Here is a 10,904-nt window from a genome sequence, read left to right on the forward strand (position 1 = left end):
ATGCCCAGGGTCACATAGCTAGTGAGTAACTTAACAGAAGTTCAGGCCCAGAACAGTTTGACCCAAAATCTACATTCTTTCTTCAGGAGGAATCTCTACTTTGCACCTAGATTTCTTGGGAAGTATATATCAAAGCATAAACTAATAGCTGACTGGTAGATCTTAGTAAATTCTGTTGATGACATGGAGCTTGTAACATTAAAAAAAGTTCCTGGGCCAAATTCTCAAGCCCAATTCAGAAAGACAAAAATGTTCAAAGCTTCTGCAAGCTGAATTTTGTTAGCTTCCTTCCAGCAAGAGCCACATGGATTACCGGTAGAAAAGCAAAAGAGAGGAGAAGAGTAGGAAAATTATCAACAGAGACTGAGTACACTGCATTTCAACTAATCTTAGCCCTCTCTCCTGAGTAGTCCCACGTATGTCCATGCAGGGCAAAGGGAAAGAGATTATTATCTCTCTTTAAAAATGTTTATTATGAAATATTTTACACATACTAAAAGAATAAACATTAACACAATTAAGCATTCATGTATCTACCTGGTAGGTTAAGAAATAGAATGTGACAAATACAGTCACAAATACTGTTGGTGTTTGTATGGAGAGTTGGGGTTCCCTTTTACGTTTTATGATGGCACCACCCATCCCCACTCCTCAGAACTAATGACTGTCCTAAACTTTGTGATTTCCTTCATAGTTTTAAAATAAATACATAAACCTAAATAACAAATAGTTTACTTTCACATTATTTTAATTTTGCATAAAATTTTATATAAATTTTTTGTGAAATTTTGTTACATTTTGTATATAATGCTGTGACAGCAACTTCTGACATGGCACCAATGACCTCCACCTCTGGATAGTTACACCTTTTTGAAATTCCTTCCCCTTGAACATGATTTGCTTCTAAAGAATAGAATGTAGCAATAGTGATGGGATGTCAGTTCCAAGATCAGGTTACCAAAGAATGTGACTTCCAACCTATTAGTACTCTCTCACATGCTAGCACTTTCTCTTGACTGCTTGCTTGCTTGCTGTGATGAAGCAAACTGCCATACTGTTAGATGATCTATGAACAGACTCACATGGCAAAGAAAGCTCTGTGGGATTTAAAAGTTCAGGATACTCAGTAATTAGAATCCACCCAAATGTCTCCATTCTAATTGTCATGTCTCCTCTCTTTCCCTAACAATGCCCTAACTTTCACATAAGTCCTGATAAGGGTTGTAATTCAGTAACCCTCAAGATCAGACTTATGTCTTATTTTTGTCTACGTTGGCCCTAAAGCTACAAAAGTTAAACAATCCTTTGAGGTCAGTCATGATAACTCTGGCTCTCTGACTATATAATCAGCAGGAAAATTTTAAACTCTTAGTTTATCCTAGGTGCTGTCAGAAATATTCAGCTCATCCCACAGATTTGTATTCTTCATTCCTATGGAAATGCAACAGCCAAGTTTTTCAGGGGACATTGTGGGAAGATGGCAGAGTAGGCGGCTCCAGGATTCAGTCCCTCCACCAGAACAACTATAAACAGACAGGAACTGTCTGAAACAACTATTTTGGAACTCTGGAGGCCAGTAGAGCACTGTACAGCATACAGATAAGGAGGAAAAGGTTGGTAAATTATGGTAAAGACCAGTAAATTGCTCTTTCTGCATGGCAGTTTCTGCCACCCACCCCCAATCTCACGGCAGGCTGCTATAGAGTCTAGCACCTGGCTAGCTCTCTGGTGACTGAAATGGAAATAAAAATACTCTTCCCCAAGACCAGGGGGCCTTTGATTAATAATTTCAGATTGCTGGGGGACTAGCTCAAAGGGTGGCCACTGTTCCAACCTGCATAGATAAAGATGGCAGTGGAGAAGACTTAAACACAATATGGTTCCTCAGGGCTACATGGGACAAGTGCAAGGACTGCATTTGCTGGGCACGTCAAGAAAACTCAGCTTTGGGGAGCCACCAGAGAAGATCTTGGTGGCTTTTCTGATCCCCTTCCTAGAATAATTTGGAGGCAGTCTATGCCCCCTTTGTGGATTCTTGCCCATGTTTCAGCAGGGAAAGACTGACTTGGGAAACTCCTTTCTGGCATGCCCTCCCTCCCAGAACTTGCCTTCCAGATGAAAGGAGTTTGAGACAACAAAAAATCTACAGAGGCTGATAGCCTGGGCAAAGGCTTGACTGCTTTAAACACCCAGGAGAGGAAGGTCTATCTCCTGGGAAATAGAGGGGGTATACAGACTTTAAATGAGGGAGCTCCAAAAAAGCAAACAAGCAGAAACCTAGGACAAGGCATATATGCCCAGAAAATACAGTGAGGACCCTGCACACTGGGTTCGCCTTGGACAGAACTTCCTGGTAGGAGAGCTGAAGCTCAAAAAATTTATATAAAATCAAGAAACAGACATCTCAGAGAATAAATCCAAGAGTTAACATTCTAAAATATTAAAATGCACAGTGTACAATGAAAAGAGTACAAGACAAGGAAGCAGGAAATTATGGCCCATCCAAAGGAAGAGGATAAAAATCCAGAAAACACTAATGAAGAAAACCAGAATGTGGACATACAAAAGTCTTTTAAAAACTAATCTTAAAAATGTTCAAGAAGATGAAGAAAAATACAGAGAAAAAAGCAAAGGATACCAGGAAAATGATGAATGAGAATATTAGTAAAGAGATAGAAATTTTAAAAAGGAACCAAACAGAAAATTATGGTAAAGATGAGTAAACTGCTCTTTCTGCATGGCAGTTTCTGCAACCCACCCCCCACTCTCACAGCTTGGTTTCAAGAGCAGATTGGAACTGGCGTAGGAAAGAATCAGCAAACTCAAAGACAAGACAATTGAAATGAGTCAAGCTAAGAAGCAGAAAGAAAGAATAATTGTAGAAAGTAAAATTACTCTGAGATACCTGTATTAGTCAGGTGTGATGGTTAGGTTCATGTGTCAACTTGGCCAGGTGATAGTACCCAGCTGTCTGGTCAAGCAAACACTGGCCTAACAATTGCTGCAAGGACATTTGTGGCTGGTTAATAAACCAACAGGCTGGTTGATTAAATCATCAGTCAATTGACTGCAGCTGTGCCTGATGACTCACCAAAGGGTATGTCTTCCACAATGAGAGAGTGCAATTGGCTGGATTTAATCCAATTAATCAGTTGAAGACTTATAAGTAAGACACATAGAGGACCTTCACTTCTTCTTCAGCTGCCCAGTGAAGCATTCACTGAGGAGTTCATCAAACACATTCATCGACGATCCCAGTTCATTTCCTGAAGAGTTCGTCGAAGTTGCCGGTTTGTTTACTGAGGAGTTCATCAGACATCTTCCTTGGAGTTGACAGTTTGCTGACTGCTCTACAGAATTTGGACTTGTGCATACCCACAGTTGTGTGAGTCACTTTTATAAATTTTATAGTCATAGATACCCCTCATTAATTCTGTTTCCCTAGAGAACCCTAACTAATGCAACTTGGTACCAGGAGTGGTTCTTGAGAAACAGAATATTAAAATGGGCTTTTACAATTTGTTTTCTACTCTGATTAGATTCAAAGGCACTAATGACTCTATTTCCAATAATCAAGAGGGCACTGACAGTCCATGGCATGAGTTGGCAAAGGAGATACACAAAATAGCACCTTTTGATTCTCCTAATCATATGCTAGTACAAAGCAAGGCTCTGGGTGACAGTGTTTTTGACACCTTCACAGAGTTTTGCAGAATTAAGAGGTACAATGATGTTGGCTAGCTGCTCTTAGATACTTTGGATAAAGTTGTAAGAGAAAGGGACAAGCTAAAGGCTTCAAATTCAAAACTTACATGCTGTATGATAGATGTAAAGGTTTCTATGTGTGCTCTGAAAGAAAATCTTACCTCCTGTGCCTGCAGACTTGAGGTTTCTGAAAACCAGACACAGACTCTCATTGTGTGAGTAGCAGATTTACAACATAAACCAACCTCTCAGGGTGTCTGCTGTTAAAGTAAAGGCATTGATTGGAAAAGAATGGAATCTGGAAACTTGGGATGGAGACATATGGATTGATAATAATGGCAGTGAGGACCTTGGAACCCTGGATTCTGCTGAGTCATTATTAGATTTACCTGTAGAGGGCTGTCCTGATGAAACAACTTCCCCATATCCAGTCTGCCCTAAGGAGCTCTCCATCCAACCCCCACCTAAAGAGATTAACCCTTCAGTGCCTGCTAATCCTGTAATCACCTCCCCTGAGGAAGCAGCCCTCACTCCTCTGTCTGGAGAGATTAATCCTGTTTTCAGAGATGAAAATGCAACAGAATGTCCTGAGGTAAATGGCTTGAGGGATAATTCTAACTCTTTTCATGACCCACCCCCACCACCAGTCTTTGCTTGAAGACCTATAACTAGACTAAAGTCCCAACAGGCCCAGAAGGGTGAGGTACAAAGTGTGACCATAAGGAAGAACAGTATACTCCAAAAGAACTGTATGAGTTTTCCAACTTATACAGACAGAAACCAGGGGAATATGTGTGGGAATGGATATTAAGGGTGTGGGATAATGGTGAAAGGCATATAAGGTTGGATCAGGCTGAATTTACTGATATGGGCCCACTAAACAGAGATTCTGCATTCAATGTTGTAGCTTGAGGGGTTAGAAAGGGTGTTAACAGTTTGTTTGGGTGGCTGGCTGAAACATGGATCAAAAGGTGGCCGGCATTACTAGAGGTTGAAATGCCAGAACTGCCCTGGTACAATGTGGAGGAGGGGATTCAAAGGCTTAGAGAGATTGGAATGTTACAGTGGATTTATCATGGAAGACCTGCTCACATACTCCTGGAATGTCCAGAGGACACACCTTTTATCAGTACTGTGAGGAATAATTTGTGAGACTAGCTCCATCATCCCTGAAGAGCTCTGTAGTCATCCTTCTCTGTAGGTCAGATATTACTGTAGGAACTGCTGTCACTGAGCTGGAATCCTTAAACACAATGGGGATAATCGGGTCCTGAGTTGGCAGAAGCCAAGTGGCTGCAGTTAATTGCCACAGACAAGGTGGGTGTGGCTACCATAATGGAAAATAGGCTCAAAGCAGGAATCAAAATATGACTTGCAGAGACTTATGGCATTGGCTAGTGGATCGTGGAGTACCAAGTAGTAAAATAGATGGGCAATTGACTAAATTCTTGTTTGAACTATATAGGCAGAAGAATTCTAGGTCACATGAACAAAAGTCTCCCTTGAATTACAAAAACAGAGAGTCATGGCCCCTTAATCAATTCCCAGACTTGAGACAGTTTACAGATCCAGAGCCCCTTGAATGAAGGGAAGGCCAGGTACACTTGGGGAAGGACCCTATTACACTGCCAAAAATTTATACTGTTAATCTTCCTCCCAGCCTTCCCCAGGGGGACCTACGGCCTTTTACCAGGGTGACTGTGCATTGGGGAAAAGGAAATGATAAGATATTAAGGGGATTATTAGACACTGGTTCAAAAGCAACATTAATTCCTGGAGACGCAAAACATCACTCTGGTCCACTCAGTCAGAGTTGGAGCTGATGAAGGTCAGGTGATTGATGGAGTTTTAGCTCAGGTCTGTCTCACAGTGGATCCAGTGGGTCCCCAGACCCATTCTGTGGTTATTTTCCCAGTGCTAGAATGTATAATTGGAATAGACATACTCAGCAACTGGAAGAATCCTCACATTGGTTCCCTGACTCATGGAGTGAGGGCTATTATGATGGGAAAGTCCAAGTGGAAGCCACTAGAACTGTCCCTGCCTAGTAAAATAGTAAACCAGAAGCAATACCGGATTCCTGGAGGGATTGCAGAGATTAATGCCACTCTTAAGGACTTGAAGGATGCAGGGGTGGTGATTCCCACCACATCCCCATTCAACTCTCCTATTTGGGCTGTGCAGAAAACAGATGGGTCTTGGAAGATGACAGTGGATTATCATAAGCTTAACCAGGTGGTGACTCCAATTGCAGCTGCTGTTCCAGATGTGGTATCATTGCTTGAGCAAATCAACACATCCCCTGGTACCTGGTATGCAGCTATTGATCTGGCAAATGCTTTTTTCTCAATTGCTGTCAGTAAGGACCACCAGAAACAGTTTGCATTCAGCTAGCAAGGCCGGCAGTTTACATTCACTGTGCTACCTCAGGGTTATATCAACTCTCCAGCCCTATGTCATAATATTGTCCGCAGGGATCTTTATTGTTTCTCCCTCCCACAGGACATCACACTGGTCCATTATATTGATGATATCATGTTGATTGGACCTAGTGAGCAAGAAGTATGGTAAAGTATTTGCATGGCAGAGGATGGGAGATAAATCCAACAAAAATACAGGGGCCTTCCACCTCAGTAAAATTTCTAGGTGTCCAGTGGTGTGGGGCCTGTCAAGATAGGCCTGTCAAGATATTCCTTCTAAGGTGAAGGAAAAGCTGTTGCATCTGGCCCCTCCTATGATCAAAAAGAGAAGCACAATGCTTAGTTGGCCTCTTTGGATTTTGGAGACAACATATTCCTCATTTAGGTGTGCTACTCCGGCCCATTCACCAAGTGACCAGAAAAGCTTCTAGTTTTGAGTGGGGACTGGAACAAGATGAGGCTCTACAACAGGTCCAGGCTGCTGTGCAAGCTGCTCTGCCACTTGGGCCATATGATCCAGCTGACCCAATGGTGCTGGACGTGTCAGTGGCAAACAGAGATACTGTTTGGAGCCTTGGCAGGCTCCTATAGGAGAATCACAATGCAGGCCCTTAGGAATTTGGAGTAAAGCTTTACCATCCTCTGCAGATAACTACTCTCCATTTGAGAAACAGCTGTTGGCCTACTACTGGGCCTTAGTAGAGACAGGACACTTAACCATAGGCCACCAAGTTACCACGAAACCTGAGTTACCTATCATGAGCTGGGTGTTGTCTGACCCACCAAGCCATAAAGTTGGGCGTGCACAGCAGTACTCCATCATAAAATGGAAATGGTATATATGAGATAGAGCTCGAGCAGGTCCTGAAGGTACAAGTAAGCTACATGAGGAATTGGCCCAAATACCCATGGCCCCCACTCCTTCCACCTTACCTTCTCTTTCCCAGCCCATGGCTAAGGCATCTTGGGGAGTTCCTTATAATCAGTTGACTGAGGAAGAGAAAACTCGGACCTGGTTTACAGATGGTTCTGCACGATATGCAGGCACCACCCAAAAGTGGACAACTGCAGCACTGCAGCCTCTTTCTGGGATGTCCCTGAAGGACAGTGGTGAGGGGAAATCCTCCCAGTGGGCAGAACTTTGAGCCTGGAAGGAGAACTGGCCAGAGGTGCATTTGTATGCACTTTGCTTGGAAGGAGAACTGGCCAGAGGTGCATTTGTATACTGACTGATTCCTGGGATGTTGCTAACGGTTTGGCTCGATGGTCGGGGACTTGGGAGGAACAAGATTGGAAGACTGGTGACAAAGAAGTCTGGGGAAGAGGTATGTGGATAGATCTTTCTGAGTGGGCAAACAACATGAAGATATTTGTGTCCCATGTGAATGCTCACCAGAGGGTGACTTCAGCAGAAGATTTTAATAACCAAGTGGATAAAATGACCTGTTTGGTGGATACCAATCAGCCTCTTTCCCCAGCAACTCCTGTCATTGCCCAGTGGGCTCATGAACAAAGTGGTCATGGTGGTAGGGATGGAGGTTATGCATGGGCTCAGCAACATGGAGTTCCACTCACCAAGGCTGACCTGGCCACAGCCACTGCTGAGTGTCCAATCTGCCGGCAGCAGAGACCCACACTCAGTCCCCGATATGGCACCATTCCCCAAGGTGATCAGCCTACCTGGTGGCAGGTTGATTGCATTGGACCACCTCCATCATGGAAAGGGCAGCGATTTGTTCTTTCTGGAATAGACACATACTCCGGATATGGGTTTGCCTTTCCTGCACGACATGCTTCTGCCAAAACTACCATCCATGGACTTACAGAATGCCTTATTCACCATCATGGTATTCCACACAGCATTGCTTCAGACCAAGGAACCCACTGCACAGCAAATGAAGTGAGAGAATGGGCACATGCTCATGGAATTCTGTGGTCTTACCATGTTCCCCATCATCCAGAGGCAGCTGGGTTGATAGAATGGTGGAATGGCCTGTTGAAGACTCAATTATGGTGCCAACTAGGTGGCAATACCTTGCAGGGTTGGGGCAGTGTTCTCCAGGAAGCTGTGTATGCTCTGAATCAGCGTCCACTCTATGGTGCCGTTTCTCTCATAGCCAGGATTCATGGGTCCAGTGATCCACTAGGTAAATTTTTGCTTCCTGTCCCTGCAAGCTTAAGCTCTGCTGGTCTACAGGTCTTGGTTCCAAAAGGAGGAGTGCTTCCACCAGGAAACACAACAATAATCCCACTGAACTGGAAGTTAAGACTGCCACCTGGCCACTTTGGTCTTCTTATGCCTCTGAATCAACAGGCAAGGAAAGGGATTACTGTACTGGCTGGGGTGACTAATCCTGACTATCAAGGGGAAATAGCACTGCAACTACACAATGGAGTAGAGTTTTCCTGGAATACAGGAGATCCCCTAGGGCGTCTCTTAGTACTACCACACCCTGTGATTAAAGTCAATGGAAAACTGCAACAACCCAATCCAGGCAGGACTACCAATGGCCAAGGAACTTCAGGAATGAAGGTTTGGGTCACCCCACCAGGCAAAGAACCATGGCCAGTTGAAGTGCTTGCTGAGGGTAAAGGGAACATGGAATGGGTAGTGGAAGAAGGTAGTGATAAATATGAACTATGGCCACGTGACCAGTTACAGAAATGAGGGTTATGATGGCATGAATATTTCCTCGTTTTGTTATGAGTATGTCTGTATTTGTCTGTAAAGCAAATATCTTTGCTTTCTTCTCTGTCTTATCCCCTTATCATATGGTATAACCCATACTGTTCATTTTGCTGTTTTTAAGCTAAAGGAAACCAATTTTAAGAGCTAATGTCACCCAAGGACTTGCACCCTATTCTGGAGAGATTTAGTGTGTTTCCAGTTGCATGCTGCACAGTGGAGTACTGTTAGGCAAAATATATGTCTGTTATTGTTATCTACTTAGAGATAAAGTATGGCTTTAGATGATGTGTATAACTGCCAAGTTGACGGGGTGGACTGTGATGGTTAGGTTCATGTGTCAACTTGGCCAGGTGATAGCACCCAGCTGTCTGGTCAAGCAAACACTGGCCTAACACTTGCTGTGAGGATGTTTGTGGCTGGTTAATAAACCAACAGGCTGGTTTATTAAATCATCAGTCAATTAACTGCAGCTGTGACTGATGACTCACCAAAGGGTGTGTCTTCCACAATAAGAGAATGCAATTGGCTGGATTTAATCCAATCAATCAGTTGAAGACTTATAAGCGAGACAGATAGAGGATCTTCACTTCTTCAGCTGCCAGCAAAGCGTTTCCTGAGGAGTTCATCAAACATGTTCATCGAAGATCCCAGTTCATTTCCTGAGGAGTTCATTGAAGTTGCCGGTTTGTTTCCTGAGGAGTTCATCAGACATCTTCCTTGGAGTTGACAGTTTGCTGACTGCTCTACAGAATTTGGACTTGTGCATACCCACAGTTGTGTGAGTCACTTTTATAAATTTTATAGTCATAGATACCTCTCATTGATTCTGTTTCCTTAGAGAACCCTAAGTAATGCATTAGGATTCTCTAGGGTAACAGAATCAACAGGAGATATCTGTAAGTAGTATGAGATTTCGTAAAGGTGTTTCATGAAACTGTGGGGATGCACAGGTCCAAATTCCATAGGGCAGACTGCAAGCTGGCAACTCCAATGAAGGTCTTTGATGAACTCCCCAGGAGAGGATGGTTGGCTTAAGTAGAGATGAAATTCCTCTCTTCTGTCCACTGAAGCTATCACATCCCCCTTAAAAGCCTTCCACTGATTAAACATCTCTCATTGCAGAAAACACTCCCCTTGGCTGATTGTAGATGAAATTAGCCACATATGCAATCAATGTATTAATGATTTAAATCTATGAAATGTCATCACAGCAACAGATAGGCCAGTGCTTGCTTGATCAGACAGCTTGACACCATCAGCTGGCCAAGTTGACACATGAACCTAACCAGCACAATATCTCTGGGACACCAACAAGCATACCAATATACACATTGTTGGAGTCCCAGAAGGAGAAGAAAGAGAGATGGGGTAGAGGAATATTCAAAGAAATAATGAAAGAGAATTTCCCAGACTTAACAAAAGGCATGCATATGCACATCTAAGAAGCTCAGAGAACACCAAACAAGAGGAACAAGAAGAAAAATATGTCCATAACATATAGGCCTTACAATTGAGTGCAAAGAACAAGGAGAGAGTTTCAAAATCTGCAAGAGTAAAGCAACATGTTATGTAAAGGGGAGTCCTAATTAGATGAAAAGGGAGTCCCAATTCAATTTCCCATCAGAAACCATGGAAGCAAGAAGGCAGTGGGTTGAAATACCTAAAGTGCTGGAAGAAAACAACCACCAAGCAAAAATTTTATATCCAAAGAGACTTTCTTTCAAAAATGAGGAGATTAAGACATTCCCAGATAAACAAAAGCTGAGCTGAGAGAGTTCATCACTACTAGATGCGCTCTATAAGCAATGTTAAAGAGAGGTCTTCAGACTGAAAGGAAAGGACACATGACACAAGACAGTTGTTCCAAGTGACATAAAGAAAAAAGACCTCTGATAAAGGTAAACATTTGGATAATTATAAGTTCCAGGATTATTGTATTGTATTGCTTAGTACGTAGTTACACTTATTTCCTAAAGCTGCTAAAATGCAAATTCATAAAAAGTAATGATAAAACTATGGTTTTGGACATGCAATGTACAAAGATGTAAGTGGTAATAAGTACAAAAAAAGATGGGGGCCAAAGGACATAG

Source organism: Choloepus didactylus, chromosome 3 (assembly GCF_015220235.1).
Source record: "Choloepus didactylus isolate mChoDid1 chromosome 3, mChoDid1.pri, whole genome shotgun sequence".
NCBI lineage: Eukaryota > Metazoa > Chordata > Mammalia > Pilosa > Megalonychidae > Choloepus > Choloepus didactylus.